This window comes from Gorilla gorilla, chromosome 10, assembly GCF_029281585.2.
Source record: "Gorilla gorilla gorilla isolate KB3781 chromosome 10, NHGRI_mGorGor1-v2.1_pri, whole genome shotgun sequence".
NCBI classification, from domain to species: domain Eukaryota; kingdom Metazoa; phylum Chordata; class Mammalia; order Primates; family Hominidae; genus Gorilla; species Gorilla gorilla.
Window position 1 is genome coordinate 49,738,029 of NC_073234.2, and position 19,792 is coordinate 49,757,820.

General features: G+C 40.2%; 1 protein-coding gene across 3 annotated transcripts in view; it reads right to left on the minus strand.

Annotated features, from left to right (window-relative positions):
• Positions 1–16,477, minus strand: part of SCN8A (sodium voltage-gated channel alpha subunit 8) — a 216,870-nt gene extending 200,393 nt beyond the window's left edge. The window contains exon 1 of one of the 3 annotated variants that reach the window (XM_063693978.1): positions 16,368–16,477. The gene's annotated coding sequence lies outside the window, so the exon portion shown is untranslated. Of the gene's footprint in view, positions 1–16,007; positions 16,153–16,367 lie in introns of those variants that run through there. The other 2 variants (XM_063693979.1, XM_055357183.2) reach the window with 2 other exon arrangements.
• Positions 16,478–19,792: the final 3,315 nt, after the last annotated feature.

Sequence of the window (19,792 nt, forward strand, 5' to 3'; positions counted from 1 at the left end):
CCTTGAAAACCCTAAAGACTCCTCCAGAAAGCTCCAAGAACTGATAAAAGAATTCAACAAAGTTTCCAGATACAAGATTAATGTATGCAAATCAGTAACTCTTCTATACACCAACAGCAACCAAGCAGAGAATCAAATCAAGAACTAAACCCTGGCCAGGCACAGTAGCTCACACCTGTAATCCCAGAACTTTGGGAGGCCAAGGCAGGTGGATTACCTGAGGTCAGGAGTTCAAGACCAGCCTGGCCAACATGGTGAAACCCCATCTCTACTGAAAATACAAAAATAGCCAGGTGTGGTGGCATACCCCTGTAATCCCAGCTACTTGGGAGGCTGAGGCAGGAGAATTGCTTGAGCCCGGGAGGCAGAGGTTGCAGTGAGCTGAGATCGTGCCACTGAACTCCAGTCTGGCCGACAGAGCAAGACTCTGTCTCAAAAAAAATAAAAAATAAATAAATAAATATATATATATATATATATATATATATATATATAAACTCAACCCTTTACAATAGCCATAAAATAAAATAAAATAAAATAAAATAAAATAAAATAAAATAAAATAAAATACTTAGGAATATACCTAACCAAGGAGTTAAAAGACCTCTACAAAGAAAACTACAAAACTGCTGAAAGAAATCATAGATGACACAAATAAATGGAAACACATCCCATGCTCATGGATGGGTAGAATCAATATTGTGAAAATGACCACACAGCCAAAAGCAATCTACAAATGCAATGCAATCCCCATCAAAACGCCACCATCACTCTTCTCGGAATTAGAAAAAACAATTCTAAAATTCATATGGAACCAAAAAAGAGCCCACACAGCCAAAGCAAGACTAAGCAAAAAGAACAAATCTGGAGGCATCATACTACCTGATTTCAAACTATACGATAAGGCCACAGTCATCAAAACAGTGTGGTACTGGTATAAAAATAGGCACATAGACCAACGGAACAGAATAGAGAACCTAGAAGTAAACTCAAATACTTACAGCCAACTGATCTTCAACAAAGGAAACAAAAACGTAAAGTGGGGAATAGACACCCTTTTCAACAAGTGGTGCTGGGATAATTGGCTAGCCACATGTAGGAGAATGAAATTGGATCCTCATCTCTCACCTTATACAAAAATCAACTCAAGATGGATTAAGGACTTAAATCTAAAACCTGAAACTATAAAAATTCTAGAAGATAACAATGAAAAACCCTTCTAGACATTGGCTTAGGCAAGGATTTCATGGCCAAGAACCCAAAAGCAAATGCAATAAAAACAAAGATAATAGTTGGGACTTAATTAAACTAAAAGCTTTTGCACGGCACAAGGAAGTCAGCAGAGTAAACAGACAACCCACAGAGGAGAAAATCTTGACAATCTATATATCTGTAAAAGGACTAATAACCAGAATCTACAATGAACTAAAACAAATCAGTAAGAAAAAAAACAAACAATCCCATCAAAAAGTGGGCTAAGGACATGAACAGACAATTCTCAAAAGAAGATATACAAATGGCCAACAAATATATGAAAAAATGCTCAACATAACTAATGATCAGGGAAATGCGAATCAAAACCACAATACGATACCACCTTACTCCTGAAAGAATGGCCATAAGCAAATAATCAAAAAACAGTAGATGTTGGCGTGGATGCAGTGGACAGGGAACACTTCTACATTGCTGGTGGGAACGTAAACTAGTACAGCCGCTATGGAAAACAGTGTGGAGATTCCTTAAAAAACTAAAAGTAGAACTACCATTTGGTCCAGCAATCCCACTACTGGGTATCCACCCAGAGGAAAAGAAGTCATTATATGAAAAAGATACTTGCACACACGTTTATAGCAGCACAATTCACAACTGCAAAATTGTGGAACTAACCCAAATGCCCATCAATCAACAAGTGGATAAAGAAACTGTGGTATATATATGATGGAATACTACTCAGCCATAAAAAGGAATGAATTAACAGCATTTGCAATGACCTAGATGAGATTGGAGACTATTATTCTAAGTGAAGCAACTCAGGAATGGAAAACCAAACATCGTGTGTTCTCACTAATATGTGGGAGCTAAGCTATGAGGATGAAAAGGCCTAAGAATGATACAGTGGACTTTGGGGAAGAAGGCAGGGGATAAAAGACTACAAATATGGTGCAGTGTGTACTGCTCAGGTGATGGGTACACCAAAATCTCACATATCACCACTAAAGAACTTACTGATGTAACCAAATACCACCTGTACCCCAATAACTTATGGGGAAAGAAAAGAAAGCTATGACAATAGAATAGCTAAATTAGGAACATGAAAAACTCGTACTTAAAACTCTGAGTACATATGGAAACGAAGAGGGGAACAACAGACACCTGGGCCTACTTGAGGGTGGAAGTTAGGAGGAGGGTGAGGAACAAAAAAACACCCATCAGGTACTATGCTTATAACCTGGATGACAAAATAATCTGTAGGCTAAACCCCAGTGATACGTAATCTATCTATACGACAAACCTGCACATGTACCCCCAAACCTAAAATAAAAGCTAAAAAAAAAAAAACACTGGAGCCTGGTACAGTGGCTCATGCCTGTAATCCCAGCACTTTGGGAGGCCAAGGCAGAAGATCACCTGAGATCGGGAGTTTGAGACCAGCCTGACCAACATGGAGAAACCCCATCTCTACTAAAAAAGAAAAATACAAAATTAGCCAGGTGTGGTGGCGCATGCCTGTAATCCCAGCTACTTGTGAGGCTGAGGCAGGAGAATTGCTTGAACCTGGGAGGCAGAGGTTGCGGTGAGCTGAGATCGTGACATGCACTCCAGCCTGGGCAACAAGAGCGAAACTCCATCTCTAAAGAAAACAAAACAAAATGAAAAAAAACCCATTAAAAAAACAAAAAACAAACAAACAAACAAAAAAACCTGGGAAAAAAAGAGACCGTGTGGTATTGAGGAAGGGGCAGACACACATACAGATTGATGGAACAGAAGAGAGAGCCCAGAAATAAACCCACATAAATACAGGCAACTGACTTTTGACAAAAGTCCAAAGTCAATTCAGGAGAAAGACAGTCTTTTGAACAACAATGGTGCTCAAACAGTTAACTGCACATCTATTAGCAAAAAAATAAAAATAAACCTAGGCCTAAATCTCATATCTAATACGCAGATTAACTTGAATGGATCACAGATCTAAAGGTAAAATGTAAAACTACACAAAATTTTTAACAGAAAACCAAGAACATCTTGAATTTGACAAAGAGTTCTTATATATGACATCAAAAACGTGACCCATAAATGAAAAAAATTGACAAATTGGACTAAATCAAAATTTAAAACTTTAGCTCTATAAAAACACTATTAAGAAAAGCTAAGCTAAAGAGTCGGAGAAAATATGCCCATGTAAGTTATCTGATAAAAGATTTATATCTCAAAAACAACATTTTTAAAAACAAAAATCTCAAAACTCATAGTAAGAATACAAACAATCCAATTTTTTTTTAATGGGCAAAACATTTCAACAGACACTTCACAAAGATACACAGAGAGCACATGAAAAGATGTTAGACATCATTAGCCATTACAGAAATGCAAACTGAAACCACAATGAGATACCACTACACACCTATTAGAATGGCTAAGATAAAAAAAAAAAATTTAAACCTGACAATTCCAAGTGCCAATGAGGATACTGAGCACCTGAACTCGCATATGCTGCTGAACTCTCATACACTGCTGTTGGGAATGCGAAATGGTATAACCACTCTGAAAAACAGTTGTTAGTTGCTTATAAAGGTAAACATACACTTACTATATTACCCAGCCATCCTACTCTTAGGGATCAGCTTTGAGAAATATGAAGGTAGGGTCACACAAAAACCTGTACATGAATGTTTGCAGAAGTACTATTCATAATCACCAGAAACTGGACATATTCCAAATGTTCTTCAACAGATGAACAGTTTGACAAACTGTTATATACAATGTTATATGCATTGGAACAGTTACATACAATACTACTCAGCAATAAAAAAGAACAATTGAAAAATACAACAACATGGTTAAATCTCCAAAGTATTATGCTCAGCAAAAGATGTCAGTCTTAAAGGGTTATATAGTGTAGTATGATTCTACTTTTATGACATTCTGGAAAAGGTAACACCACAGGAATGGAGAACCAATCAGGTTTCCAGGGGCTGGGGATTAGGGAAAGTTTGACTGCAAAGGAACAGCAGGAGGGAGTATTTTGGGGTAATGGAACTGTTCTGTATCCTGATTGTGGCACAGTTACATGAACCTATACGTGTGTAAAAATTGAGAGCTGTACACCAAGATTTGTTTCAATTTTACTGTTTGTAAAATTTTAAAAATAAGAAAAAATAAAACAAAAGCTGTTTAAAATGTTAAAAGGGAAAAATGAAATACTATCTTGGGTAGATTAAGAAGAAAAAAAGGAAAATAATATTTGCCATTCATGAGCTAGAATTTCAAAATCTTTTCAAATATTAGTTTTATTGAGCTTATTCTTGTGAAGAAAGTAATGGTTTATTTGGCTGTAGTACTCTAATAGGAATAGGTTTCCCACTAGGAAAGAGTACCCTGCTCGTCCCAGGGGCACTGTGTATTGGCCCAAAGCCACACTAGAAAGCAGGGTTTCTGGTCCCTATATTTTGGCCATAAAAACACCACATACCCTCTTGTCCAAAATCTGGACTAGCATCCATACTCTATTTTTTGTTTTATATTGATTGACTGATTGTGGTAAAATATACATAAAATTTACCATCTTAGCCATTTTTTAAGTATACAAGTATGTAACATTAAGTACATGCATTGTGGTACAACCATTATCACTACAAATCTCCAGAACAATCTCATTTTCTCAAGCTGAAACTCTGTACTCCTTAACCAGTAGCTCTCCATTACCTGTTTCTCACAGCCCTTGATAGCCACTATTCTACTTTCTGTCTGTGAATTTGACTATTCTAGGTAACTCACATAAGTGGAATTATACAATGTTTGGCCTTCTGTGTTACAAACTTTCTCAAATTTTTACCTTTGCTTTATTTTTAATTGACACATAATAACTATACATATTTATGGGGTACATAGTGATGTTTCAATTCATATATAGTGATCAGATCAGGGTAATTCGCATATCCATAATCTCAAACATTTATCATTCCTGTGTTGAGCACCAATACTCTGAACTCTACAGATCCACACTGGATTTTTCTTAATACTACCAAAGTCAGCATTCAATTCCCACAAATAACAGTTCTTTCTAGGTTCTAGGATTAAACTGTGGAAGGAAAAAACAAAAAAACTGGAAAGGCCTGACAACTCAACATCCATATAAACAGAAGCAATGCCTATAAGGAGCTAATGGTTCTAGAATCCTGGCTAGAAAAAATACATACACACTCCTTCCTCTCTGGGAATGAGTTTTTTTCTTGAGATTTTGCAACAGATTGCATTGAGTATTAAACGCATTGCTCTTAAAAAAAAAAAAAAAAAACCCTTTCTCTGAGCACCACCCTTGGCAAAGGTAGGACTTCAGGGTAGAGCCCAAGTGGGGCATGTAAGTGACATCCCCATTTGACTGCTGAGCCTCACCACTGGAACCAGCAAGGCAGCCTGTGGAGAAGTGCGAGGTGAAAGACAAGGCAACTGGCTAGGAACAAAGCACATCAGCCCCCAAGGGTCAGACTTTAATTTTAATCTAATTAAAATTAAAATGGAAAACATATCTAATTAATAGCAAATCTTTGATATCCACTCATAACACAAAGATGAATTTATTTTCTTTGACCTATAAAGCTTTTGAGCAATTTCTAATGCCAGAAGTCTACCTTAAGATCCCAAAATAAGTCTTACCCCTTGGGCACTTATGGGTGAAGTTTCCTGCATGAGTCAGGAAAAAAAAAAAAAAGGCCTTGTTAGGTAAGTGAAACATTCATATGATCACTGTACTTTGTTTCCCTACTACACTTCTTAATCATTCAGTCTGTGCACTTAGTAAAACCCTTCTTGGGTTTTACACAACCCTCTCCTGCATTTCTAGAGACAAGGAAGAAGAAATACTACAAACAAAAAGATGGTTAAGAAATAAGAAAAATCTATAGATCTACTAAAATATTACTTGCATGAGAACATCCAGATTAATAAAACAGATTGCCATCATTCAGTTAAGTGGTGTTTATGGACTTTCCTCTTCCCAGGCTACCTTAAGAATGCCTTTCCAAGAGACTATTGTATAACAGTTCTTAATTACTGTTACTTTGAGCATTCAAACTAGGAGAAAGGTATGCACTTACAATGGGATTGCACAGAGAATCTCCTAACAGAATTACTGTAAGGGTAATTTGGGTAATACCCTAAATAGAGTGCTAAATTTATTAACATCTTGTACATGAACTGTGCCTGCTCTACTGGTTCCACAGCAAACCATGGGGACTTCTGCCAAATGTCTGAGTGCAAACTGTGGTAAATGTAATGGAATTTGCAAGAACTCAGTAACTTTCGTGGTGAGAAGAAATATAATTTTAACAAATTAAATGAGATTTTAAAATTGCATTAAATTTCTGATTTTTTTTCTCTTGGTGTATTCTATTATTTTGATGTCCATGTTCTGATAATCCAGTAACCCTTTATTTTTTCTCATTCAATGATCATTTCTGACGAGAAAGGGCAGTAGCAGAACCCAAGCTCCCTGAGTTCTGCCTTTGCTCTAAGTTACCACTATACTCAAGTTGTACGTTAGGGCCCTCTGGCCACCGTCTTATACCCCAGCTATACCAAGAAGATCATGCAAGTCAAGTCTGACATTTTTCATACACAGCCTAAGATTCAGTACCTGAAACAGAAAGCAACATCACTGGCTGATAAGGCCTTTTCTTTCCCTCTGCTTTCACCTACTAAAATCCTTTCAGCCTTTAACTCAGCCTGCAATTTCAAATAGTATGGCTGTCATGAAGCACATGGAATATAAACAAACGATCAAAAAATCAAATATACTGAGTTTCGGTAAGGACAAAAGAGTCATTTACCAAGTCTATAAAAAGGTATAGAATTCTTGTTCCTTTATCCTCCAAACTGAAGGTGAATTGAGAATGCCAACGAAAATGACAAGTTAAGTGTCTATGAATGGATAGAATGTAAAACTCCAAAACAACGGTAGAGACCCACAAACGAAGATTAAATAATCTTTATCAGTGAGAGCTTAGATAATAAAGTTCAGAAGATTCAAGTTTTCCTACAAGAAATAACATTAAAAGCTCAAGAAAACCCTCTGCAGAGAAACAATTAGAAAATTAGAAATAAAGACAGCTTGTTAACCAAAATGCTATGGACCAGACTACCATGTATTACAGAACATACTTCCCCAGATTTTCAAAATAGGAGACTCTCTATCTCTAATCTTTAAAACAGTAAAATAATCTTTATTCCCTCTCCCTTTTCTCCCATGTAAAGTCATTCACTGAGTTCTACTGAGTCTTCCTATAAACTATTTCTAGCATTAGAAAAATGTTAAACACACACATTCATGTAACACACATATACAAAGTTATATTTACTTTCCTTCCTTCCCATCCTTATCACCACTACACTACTCCAACCCTTCATCACTACACAGCTGGGACAAATCAAAGAGCCAACTAAGTGGATGTCCATTCCTTGCTCTATTCCATCCAATTAGACACTGCTGCCCAATATTCCTAAAACACTACAGTATAGCTTTGATCATCTGTCATTCTATACTCTCTAAATTCTACATTCTCCATGTCATGAATGAAACTTCAAAAAGTCCTTAATATTTGGCTAACTCTATCCTATCTTTGCAGGCTTATCTGCCACAAGGAGATTCTCACTGCTCCCCCAAAACACTTTGTACATTCTTGCCTTCTCACTTTGGCTCACACTGTTCTACCCAACCATTCTGTAAAGCCCAGCTCAAATCATGCTTCTTCCATCAACCTGTCTCTAATCATACCAACTTGAAATGCTCTCTCTTTCCTAAAAAATCAATTTATTATAATACTATACCATTTATTTAGCAATAAATCCTTTCCAACTTTTTAATCATCAACCATTATGAAAATCTTTTCTTATTTAACATTTGTGTTTATGACTTATTTCACAAAATAAATAAGCTCCTAGAACATAAGGTCTATCTTTTATATATCCCATAGTTGCTACTCACTAAATATTTGTTGACTGATGTGGTCAAGCAGGCGATTTAGAATTCACTCATAGACAGCAATGAACCAATAGTTCTCAAGGCTATGTCTCCCCCTGTACTTTTATTTTTAACAGGTAATTCTATAAGGAAAACCCTAAAAGCAATGTAGGTTAGTAGGAAAGGCTGCTTCAGCCCAAACTAACTTGTACATTAAATAAGCCAAGAAATTAGAATATAAATTTTACTAAGAAAAATAAAACAGAGGGATTATGTATTTCTTAAGGAAAAGGGGTAATTAACTGATCTAAGATGATCTAGAATGAGAGTCCAAATCCCCAAATTATTTTAAGCCTTCCTTAAAAGACAATGGAAGTAACTGTGTGAGGAGCAGGGGGAGACAATATGTATATGTGCATGTATGTATGCAGGAAGCATTACAAGAGAAATTAGTAACAGTAATTGCTATTATGGAGTGCATACTGCATGACTGGGAGACAGTAAAAGAAGACAACTTCGAACTTTTTGATTTTTGAATTTTGTGCCTTTGTTAAATATTCAAACAAACATTTCAAGACAATGGAAGAGAAACTGTCAACAGAGCCTTCTGAGAAAATGTTTTTTGTATTAAATGACTAAAAATCAAGAGGAAATGAAAGAAACGTTTAAGAATATTACTACATTTTTTTCCATAAAGCAAGAAAATATTCTCCAGTTTTCTCAATGCAGAGATCAGATAAAGAAAGCAATTTGCAGCAAAGTTCTAGCAGAGCTAAGAATAAAATAAAACTAAACAACAACAAAAACCAGCTTCCCAAGGTTCTGTGCCCTGTCCAGCAGATGAGGATCTGGTTCAGTAATACAGAGGTGTACCCAAAGGAATTGTTGGAGGGGAGTGAATACCTCCTCTTAAAATATGAGCAGTTCCCCACGTTCACATCCAAATCCCCTTGCACATTTTCACTCTGTCATTCACCTTCTTTTGCTTTCTCCCTATGATGGTTCGTCACACTCCAAACACTTTCTTCCCTCCCTATCACAATACTCATCTTAAAAAATGACTAATTATCTTCAAGACATCTTTCCTACAAACAAGGCATTATGCCTCTTTAGAGTATTCACCAAATCATAGGAAATCCAATTGAGAAATCTGTAGCAAATGTGATTTCTGGGTATTCTGACCTCTGAGAATGCCCTATCAGTCTCATTTGCAAACTGCTTGATTTTTTTCCTGCAATTTAATAATGCATTAATTTTTTTCATTTAAAAGCATTCAGCTTCCTGCTAAGACAAAAAAACAGTAGTGATTGTAACACAAAAGCCTGTTGCATTATCCTTAATTGAGGAATTAATCCTGAAACAAGGAGCTAAATATATAATAAATTAAGCCCTACTTGTTTACAGGGTTGTTGCTCACTAAAATGAAAGAAAAATGCTATTTACACCAGCTTGCAGTGGACATTAAACTTGTAGAGGCTCAGCCTTCAACTGTCTATATTATTAAAATAAGGAGAGAAGAACAGATTAAATATGAGGTGTTTTTTCATTGACAAAGTAGTTGCCATCTCTTCCTTTATCAATCATTATCTAAAAAGTAAAAGTAACATTTTAATTTTGACTTTTTCTCCCTTCCCAAGTTCACGCTGGTAGAAATGCTAATGATCAGTTAAGTGCTCATAATGGAGGAAAAAGAAGAAAAATAAACAACTGTATAATTCACAAGCTGACGATCCATCCCTGGATAAGTAAGCATCCACTATTTCTCTAGCATTCTTACTCCCCAGGAACCCCAAAAAATTTATAGCACAAAAGCTACACTAATCAGCTGAATATGAAAGGAGCCTGTGAATGTGCCTTTTGAGGGAGTTCAGTGCTTTCCACTTCCAGATCCCGGGACACGCCCAGTGAATACAGGATGCCTACCATCAATAGTGAATATAAAGTGATCCAAATCTCTCCATCGCCTATTTTAGTCAACCCACCCCAATCAACTCCTTCCAGGATCAAGAGAGCTTCAGTACCAAACTAAAAGTACCTCTTAGACCCTCAGGCTTCTGGCTTTTATTTCATTCTATTCTCCTCAGTATGACACATCTCCATACACCCAAGGAAAATCTTAACTATTATCCTCTCCAACCTTTGTACTACTTCTAGCCCAAAGTCCTCCCAGAACTTCTTTGGCCCCAACTTGCTGCCCGTACCCATCGCCAATCCCCAGCATATTCTGTTCTCTGAGTCTCACACCAGTTTCAGCCTTGCATAAGCAAAGAAGTCCAGGTAACAATGGTCATAATTCCCTACAGTCCTGGTTACAACCTAGGTTGGCAATGGGAGAGCTTTCATGAATAGCCAAGTATATATGTTTACACGCAAGAGACATGGAGAAAGATAAGCAGACACCAAGATATGACCTTTTTAAAAGTAGCTAGGATAGCCGCAGAAGGAACACAAGTGTGTTACTTTGGTGCCTCCTGTTTTCATCCATATTCTACTTATTGATACATCCTCTGTTAATTTCCCCTCATCCTTCCTGCTTCCAAAATGCTTTCCTTCAAAGGCACTTTTGCCTTCCCTCTGTCTATCCCAGAATCTTTCATTATACCCACTCACTAAGACATGTTTAGCTACCTAAGCTAATAATATCTTAAAATAAAACCAAAATTGTTCACATTACTTGGTTATATGAACATCAGAATATAACACCATTTAACAGAAAGAAGTCATTAAACATGAGTCGACCAACCTAGGTACCAGTCTCCACTACACCAGTTAGATAGTCCTTAGCTTGGACAACTTCCTTCATTAAGCTCTTCGATACTCAGTTTCTTCAGCTATAAAGTGGGTAGGATATTTGCTTTACCTCCTTCTCAATCGACTGATAGAAGGATTTTGAAAGTTTTTATAAATAGACAAACACAGAGTAACATTTACCAAAGGTGGCAGGTCACCTATGAGACCCATTCAAATAAAGCAGTTCAAAGACTATACAGTGGGGAAACCTAAAATGGTGCTGAAGACAAAACCAACTCCAAACATGTATAATCACTTACCACAATGTAAAAATCCAGCTCAAGTCAGCATAAAGGCAGGCCTCAGCCTTTGAGTCCATTTCACCTTCAGATCCCAGGCTACAGCTAAAAACAGCCCAGCTGGAGAGTGCCAAAGCATTCCTTTTGGGTAAAGAGTCCTATTCTAGTGTAGTTTCGGAATGGACAAGGCAAGAGGTAGTTTGGTAACCACATTTGCACTGTGTTGGTGGAAGCCAGCAGAGCAATTGTACAGTAAAACTTTTCTTAGCAATGTCCATCCAAGTTAGGGTACCTACAGGTTCCATCCTCTATGCCAGACTGAAGATAAAGCATCCGTCTGCTTTTCAGACTACTGAAATTCAATACAGTACATATATACTACGTCAAACACATACATAAATACACATTAAGCTGCTAAATCCCTAGAGGAAAGGGGGCTAATATATATTAAGCACTATGTGTCAGAAACCATAAGGAAACAGAGATTTCATTTAATCCCCACAAATACCCTGCAACGTAGGTATTATTATTCCCACTTTTATAGATAGGAACACTGAAGCTCCAATAGATTAAATAACTTGCCCAAGGTCACAAAGCTAATACATAGCAGAGTCGGGATTTGAATCTAGTTTTGTCTGATTCCAAAGCCCATACTGCTTCTGACATTTTCTTCTCAATAGTGTAACTATAGCAACCTTCTTGGGTTTTCATTTCACCTTAATCTCTAACATAGTACTTAAATATGTGTCCTGGCTGTGTCTCCATAACTTCACAAAGGGATAATTTTTCCAGAAACCTTCTCCTTTGTCTTTTGACTGCATTTACTTCCCATTCTTGCACAAACTATTCTTTTTTAGGTTAAATCACTGGGCTGGCCCTAACAGACTGCCATACATTTCCGCAATTAATAAACTTACAGGGTAAGAGTTCTGTTTCCTTCGACACCTTAATAGCCACAGTTTTTGAGCACGGTATTATTTTTTAAGCTGGTGCTCGCCAGCTTAGAGAGGCATTGTACTAGTGTTCAGTTCAGTGCCTTATATATAGTAGGTGCAGAGTGAGACTATTTGTTGATTCATTGATTAAGAAAAGGTTTATTGATTCCTCAGTTAATGTGCTAAATATAAACAAAGAGACTCTACGAGTGAAGTCCAATTCTATGAGTGAATTCTTTCACATTAAAGTTTTTTTTGGAACATTTCTAAAGGATTAAGACAAAGGTAAATTGAGATACAACAATCTGTTTAAGTCCCTAAATGACTAGCAAGTGAACTATAAAATTAAGAGCTTAAAGGGCTCAGTTTTAAAATACTATCATTCTGGATAACTTTACAAGCGCTTCTTTCCCTCTCTATGGGGAAAAAAAAAAGACTGGAAAAACATAATAAAACACAGATAATTGTTTTGCTTACGGTAGAAGCAAAGATGGTAAGGATGGTAAAACTAAGGATGACTTTTTCCCTGTTTTTACATATATTAAAATTTTTCTGCAATAAGTATGTATTTTTATAATTATGGTAACTGATCTCACTCTGGATATACTTTGGATTTTTAACACTTTCCATATAGTATAGCTTTAGTGTCCTTAGATATAATCCATAGGAATTGAATATTCATTAATTCAAGCATGTGCCTTCTAGAAAAATTTGTTACATAATACCAGCACATTAAAGATAATTATTTTTCTTTCCATTCACAGAATGTTTTTCTTGCTTTAGGTGGACATGTCTCTACTTTTGCATTCTTTTCAAGTAAGTGCAAGTTTCTTGTATGTTCTCTACAGAAAAATGGTTCTCAATCTTTTCTTGGAAACAAGCACAAGAATGGCATTTACCCCTGATATAGCCCCAATTTATATGTCTTTCAACTTTATGTATATTACCTTTTCAATAAGATTAAAATACTTTGATCACAGTGGAATCCAAATGGAATGAGCTACTTTATGTGGCAGTAAGTTCCCTACCAACGGATGTATTCAAAGCAAAGATCTCCCATAAAGGAGATTCCTGTATTGGGTGGGAGGTGGTACCATGTGAATTTTATGGCCTCCTTCCTATTTTATGATTTTAAAATAGTTTTTTGGACAAATCGACTTTAGTAATACTGACCTCTGCTGTGTCAAGTGCCTTTCCCAGTTCACTATTCAAATCAACCCACAGAAGACGCTCTTCTGATCCAGTTTAATTTAGCCAGCTATCGGATTACTTCTTGTGAAGACCAAGAATATTAACAGTTGCTTGCTATTTGAAATGACTGAAGTGTGCTGAAATAATGCAGTCAGCAAAATGTCACTTATGGCTTACATATGGATCTGTTGCAGCCTGTAAAACATTGTCTCCATGAGGGACAGCCAAAATGAAGAGTTATGTGGGAGTAATAAAATATGATAACTAGGCCTCAACCTCAAGTACAAACCCAGCTGCGCATGTACATACACATCCACGAGAAAGCCTGCTGATAATAAAAAGCAAAAAAAAACTCAATCATGTCCAGCGTGTGTGCACTTCGCCGCAGAACTGGTCGGGGAACTGTCCTTTCAGCACCACAGCAAGAAACCTGAGTACAAGCCTAAACACAGGCAACCCAAAGCTGGACCAGGAGAAAAATTTGTTAAGGGTCCTACAAGGAAAGCAACAGCAACCGTATGGTTGTTTTTAAGGATGCTGTATTCCACTTGATTATCCTTTATTAATTTAAAACAAAATCCTCCAAAGATTTTGATAAAAGTTGACAAAACCCCAAATGAAAACCAAAGCTGCTCAAACTGAAGCCAAGAAACCAATAACTGATCTGCACCATTATGAACTGCTTTGCAATACCCACCACCAGCTCTACTCAGAAACACAACACATTTACATATACCCTGAATCAGATGTTCAGAGAACACGGAACATGCCTGCAGCCCTCTCCAGGGAGGACCTCAATTTCTAGGACAGGGAATGCGTGCTGAACACCAAAGGATCACTACCCACAACCACCACCTCACCAACCAGCAACCAAATCCTCTTTCAGGGAGAAATGAAGGCCTTATGGGTCATGAGCTCCAAAGAAAAATGCTGCAGTATTTCAAGAACCAGGTTACATGTAATGTGCTATAAAGCTTTCAGCATTTTAAGTCTGATTCCCCCAAGATTCCTACCAGGATGGTACCGTGTGGTAATGTTATCCAGTCATTTGCATCACAAATCAAAAAAAAATTTTTTTGAGAAAAGAATAAAAGCACAACATCCCCCCCTCCACATCTTCTAATGCACGTGGAGAAAAGAGAAGTGCAGAGGGATTTTGAGACAGTGAAAAACCTACCACACCCGAAATCTCCATTGGAAAGCTAAAACATCCCCCAGCCCTAACACACTGCTACCTCTCTCTAAAGGCTCTCCAGGTTCAAACTTGAGAAAACAGTTATAAAAAGCACTCTCCCCCTTTACCCCCATGGCCCCCACCCACACTTCCTGCTTCCATCCCTGACTCTCTGGTGCCCACTGTGCATGAAAAGCAGTTTTCCTTGTGTGGCAGAGCTTGCTCCATGCTAATTATTTCTCCCTCCCCCTGACTTTAGCCAGATGCAATCCAAAGTTTCTTCTACCCTCCCCCCAAACAGATGACATCCATTTATTATGAACGCTGATGCAGAACCTTGGAATCTCCGGACATAAAATGTATTCCCTCATGCTTCAAAAACTGCAGTGTAAGTGAGGAAGAGGGCATAGGGTGGAGTAGTCGGATGGAATGCATGGTTTGAAGAATCCTATTTATCGGGCTGAAAAATGGTTCCCATTCCATCCCAACTCGAAGCTGGGGCCCCTGAAAGGGTCTGACAGTCCTGGCTAAACCCTGGAAAGTTAGCCAAGTCTCCACCGGTGGTTGTTGCTGGCAATGGAGAGGATGGAGCTGAGCTCTCAGGAGAAACTGCAGAGGCTTTGCGGTGCCCCAAGGTACCAAGTGAGAACTAGAGAGGAGGGTCCATGCCCACGGAGCTGGGCAAACAGTCCTGTACCCCAACGCTAACAAGAAGCCAAGGGTGCTGCTGCTGATGGTAAGGTGGGGGAGGGAGAGGAGAGGAACAAGCTCTGCATCGGGTGGCGTAGGGGTGGGGGTGGGGGTGGGGGTGGGATGGGGGAAGGGGATATTCTCAAAGTGATGTGCTTCCAAATGCAGGAATCCTCGCCTGCCGAGGAAGGTCCCGGGAGCCCCCATCACAACTCCAGAGCACCCTGTTGGGAGGGGGACGAACGCATCCGAGTAAAGGACAGAGGGAGTCGGGAGTGCTGGCTGCGGGAAGAACCCAGGAGCCCTTGGCTTCTGCAGTTTTTAGCAGTGTGAAGCCGGCTGAGGGAGAAGGATGCAGTAAGACATGGGGGAGGGGGAGGGCTGAGGGGCTGCTGTAGGAAGATCCCGACAGCGCTGCCCTTCCCAGTGCAAGCCGGCTAGGGGCCCCAACTCTGCCCGGCACTGAGGGAGGGATGGAGGGCTGCACCGCGGAAGGGGCACCAAGGACGGGCCGTGTCCCTCACTGTAGCCGAGACTGAGAAAGCAGGGTGTCCGGGGTGGGGACTGGTGGTCCTCAGTTCTCTTAAGAGACCCCCGGTACACACAGTAGAAGGAAGCAAGAGTTCCAAACACCTGTCCAAAACAAGGAGAGCAGAGCCCCAGCTCCACGGCCCCTCGAGCCCCGCCGCGCACTCTGCGGCAAAGCCCCTGACTGGAGATGGGCGAGCCCCGCTCAAGGGTCCCGAGGCGAGAAGGGAAACCCGGAGGGCAGGAAGCAGCGCCAGGGCGGGGGCTCTGGGGCGACTTACGGCAGCGGCGGCGGCGAGGGAGGCAGCGGCGGCCCTAACGCGGGGCCCGGGAGGCGCGGCCGGACTGCAAAGGCGCCGAGGATGCGGCGGGCGGGACTGCGGTGGGCGCCATCTTGGAGCGCTCCCCGCGCCCGCCCCCCGCACCGCCCGAGTCCTTGCATAATTGATGACTCGCGCCCGCCGCGCGCCACCGCGCGCGCGCCCCTACCGCCGGGCCCCCCGCCCGCCCCGCCCCCGCGCCGACCCCTCCGCGCGCGCCCCCTGCCCGGGCCGGCCCCGGCCCGCAAGCGCCGCTGCCACCGCCCCCGCCCCCTCCCTGCGTTTCGCGCCCGCCCGCCCGCGCCCCCGCGGCCCACCTACCCCTGCAGGGCGCGCCCGCTCCCCCGCTCGCCTGCAGCGCGCCGCCCGCCCGCAGGCTCTCAGACTCGCGTCTCCGCGCCGCCGGGAGCGGATCAGGGGCAAGAGGGAACAGGGCGCCGGCAGGGGGCGCCGCGCGGGAGCGCCAGCGAGCGTCCCCGGGCCCGCCTCCACGACGCCCCCGCCGAGCCGCCGGGAGGGGCCGCGGGCTGAGGGCCGGGACCCGCCGCGAGACGCCGGCTGGCTGCTCGCCAGCGCCGCGCGGCGAGACCCGAAAGCTGTCGTGGTGACCCGCGTGCTCTGTGGCCCGCGTCAGTGCCAAGTCTTACCTTTCTCCTGCCCCCCAACAGTGCCGCGCTCAGTGAAGTTTCTGACATCCAAAAGCGCAGGGAACTCAATTTACAGGATCTTGGGCCCACTGAAAAAACGAGAAGTCAATCAGCGGCAGGTGGAGGCTCGTGTTTCAGCCCACAGGGACCTGCTGCCAGGAGCGGGGAGGCGCTGCCTCCCTGACAGCCCCCAGGCCACCTCAGTCTTTCCGATCCTCAGTCTGTCCATCTGTAAAGTAGGCATGAGCATTTCAACCGCTCACTCCACCCTCACGAGGATCTAGGTAATGAGTGCCAGAGCTCTTGGCACTTTACTGTGCCTCTCCTCTACTTAATATTTTCCTACCACCAATCACAAGAGGGAAAAAGGGTGTAACAACCTCTCCAAACCTCAGTGTTCTCGTCTGTAAAAGGAAACAATCACAGTAGCAACCTTATAAACTCCTTGTTTGTACTAACGGGGAGCATGCACTTCACACATTGCTAACACAGCCAGGCACATGGTATGCTTATCACATAATGTGCCCTCTACGGTACATTTAAAATTAGCTTTACTGGGGTATATTTGCGTGTGTTTAGATTGTACAATTTTGACTTATGTGTGCACTCGTGAAACCATCACCACCAAGGTAATGAACACACCCATCACCTCCAAAAATTTCTCCGTGTGCTTCTTTGTAATCACTCCCTGCATCGCTCGCCCCCACACACCCTCTCCAGGCAACCACTGATCTTCTTTCTATTACTGTACATTGGTTTGCATTTTCCGGAATTTTAAATAAATGGAATCATACAGTACAAACTCTCTTTTTTGTATGGCTTCTTCCACTCGGCATAATCGTTTTGAGATTATTCAGTCGTTGCCTATCAAGAGTTCCTTTTTACTGCTTAGTAGTATTCTTTATGGGGATACACCACAATGTGTTTATCCAGTCACCTGTTGATGACATTTAGGTTATTTCCAATGTTTGTCCGTTACGAACAAAGCTGTTATGAGCTTTCGTGTGCAGGTCTTTGTATGGATATATATGCTTTCGTTTCTCATGGGTATAAATATCTAGGAATGGAATAACTGAGTCCTGTCTTAGGTGTATATTTAACATATTAAGAAAGGGCCAAACTGCCTTCCAAAGTGGTTGTGCCTTTCCATTCCTACTAGCAGCATATGAATTTCAGTTGTTCTACATCCTCACCAACATTTGGAGTGGTCAGTCTTTTTAATTTTAGCCATTTGAATAGATGTGTAGTTTTATCTCGCTGTGGGTCTGTCGTCCATTTCACTAGTGACTAAAGATGTTGAACATCTTTTCATGGACTTGTCATCTGTAAATCCTCCTGGCAAAGTGTCTCTTCAAGTCTTTAGCCTATTTAAAAATTGGTGGGTTTTTTTCTTGTTAATTGAGTTTTACGAGTTGTTTATATATCCTGGCTGGGCTCAGTGACGCATGCCTGGCGTCCCAGCTACTCTGGACACTGAGCAGGAATAATTGCTTAAACCTAGGATTTCAAGTCCAGCATGGACAACACAGGAGACTCTGATTCTAAATTTTTTTTAAAAAATTAAAGAGTTGTTTATATATTGTGGATACAAATCTTCTGTCAGACATGTGATTGGCAAATATTGTTTCCCAGTTTAGGCTTATCTTTTTATTCTTTTTACTCTCTTAACAGTGTTTTTCCAAAAGCAGAGGTTCTTCAGCCAGTTGTCCTGGTGCACACTTGTAGTCCCAGCTCCTCGGGAGGCTCGGGCAAGAGGATCTCCTGAGGCCAGAAGTTGGAGGCTATAGTGTGTTATAATTGGTCCTGTGAATAGCTGCTGCACTCAAGCCTGGCCAACATAGCCAGAACCTGTCTCTTAAAAAAAAAAAAAAAATTAGACCTTCTTAATTTTTATGAAGTTCAGTTTATTATTTTTTCTTCTATGAATCATGCTTTTAGTGTCATGTCTAATAAGTTTTTGCCCAACACAAGGCCCCAAATATTTTATCCTATGTTTCCTTCTGGAAATTTTATAGTTCTAGGGTTTACATTTAGGTTTATAATCCATTTTGAATTGATTTTTGTATGTGGTATGAAATGTAGTTTGAAGTTCTTTTGTTGTTTTGTTGCATAGATATATAGTTGTCCCCATACTATTTGTTGAAAACACTATCCTGTCTCCACTGACTACCCTTGCACCTTTGCAAAAAATCGTTTACTCAAGTATGTAAGAATCTAGTTCTAAACTCTCCTTCTGTTTCATTGATATATTTGTCTGTCTTGGCACTAATACCACACTGTCTGGATTACTCTGCCTTTATAATAAATCTTGAAATCAGGTACTTTCAGCCCTTGACTTTGCCCTTCGTTTTCAATATTGATCTTGCTAGTCTAGGTTCTTTGCATTTCCATATGAATTTTAGAATCACCTTGTCAAATTTCAACAAAAATCCACTGAGATTTTGATCAAGATTGCATTGAATCTGTAGATCAACTTGGGAAGAACTTATAACAAAATCAAATTTTTCATTCCATGGACACTTTATTTTAGTCCTTTTTAATTTCAATGTTTTATAGTTTTCAAGATATAGGTCTTGCTTACCTTTCTGGGATTTATTCCTAAATATTTCATATTTTCGATGTTATTGAATGCTATTTTTATTATATGGCAATTTGATTATTCATTGGTATGGTATAGAAATATAATTAATTTTTGTATATTAATCATATGTCTTGAAACTTTGCTAAATTCATTTAATACCTTTAGTAGAGCTTTTTGTAGAGTCCTTTAGATTTTCTACTGATAAACATACAATCTGCAAATACACAGTTTTACTTCTTCCTTTCCAATCTGGATGTCGTTGTTGTTGTTTTCCTTGCCTTTATGCACTGGCTAGAACCTCTAATACAATGTTGAATAGAAGTGGTAAGAGCAGACATCTTTGTTTAGTTCCTCATCTTGGGGGAAAACTTTGAATCTTTGGCCTTTAAACATGATGATGGCTGTAGGCTTTTTTTTCTAAATACCCTTTGTCATGTTGAGGAAGGAATCTTCTATTCCTATTTGGCTGAGGGGTTTTATCAATAATGGATGTTTAATTTTGTCAATGCTTTTTCTGC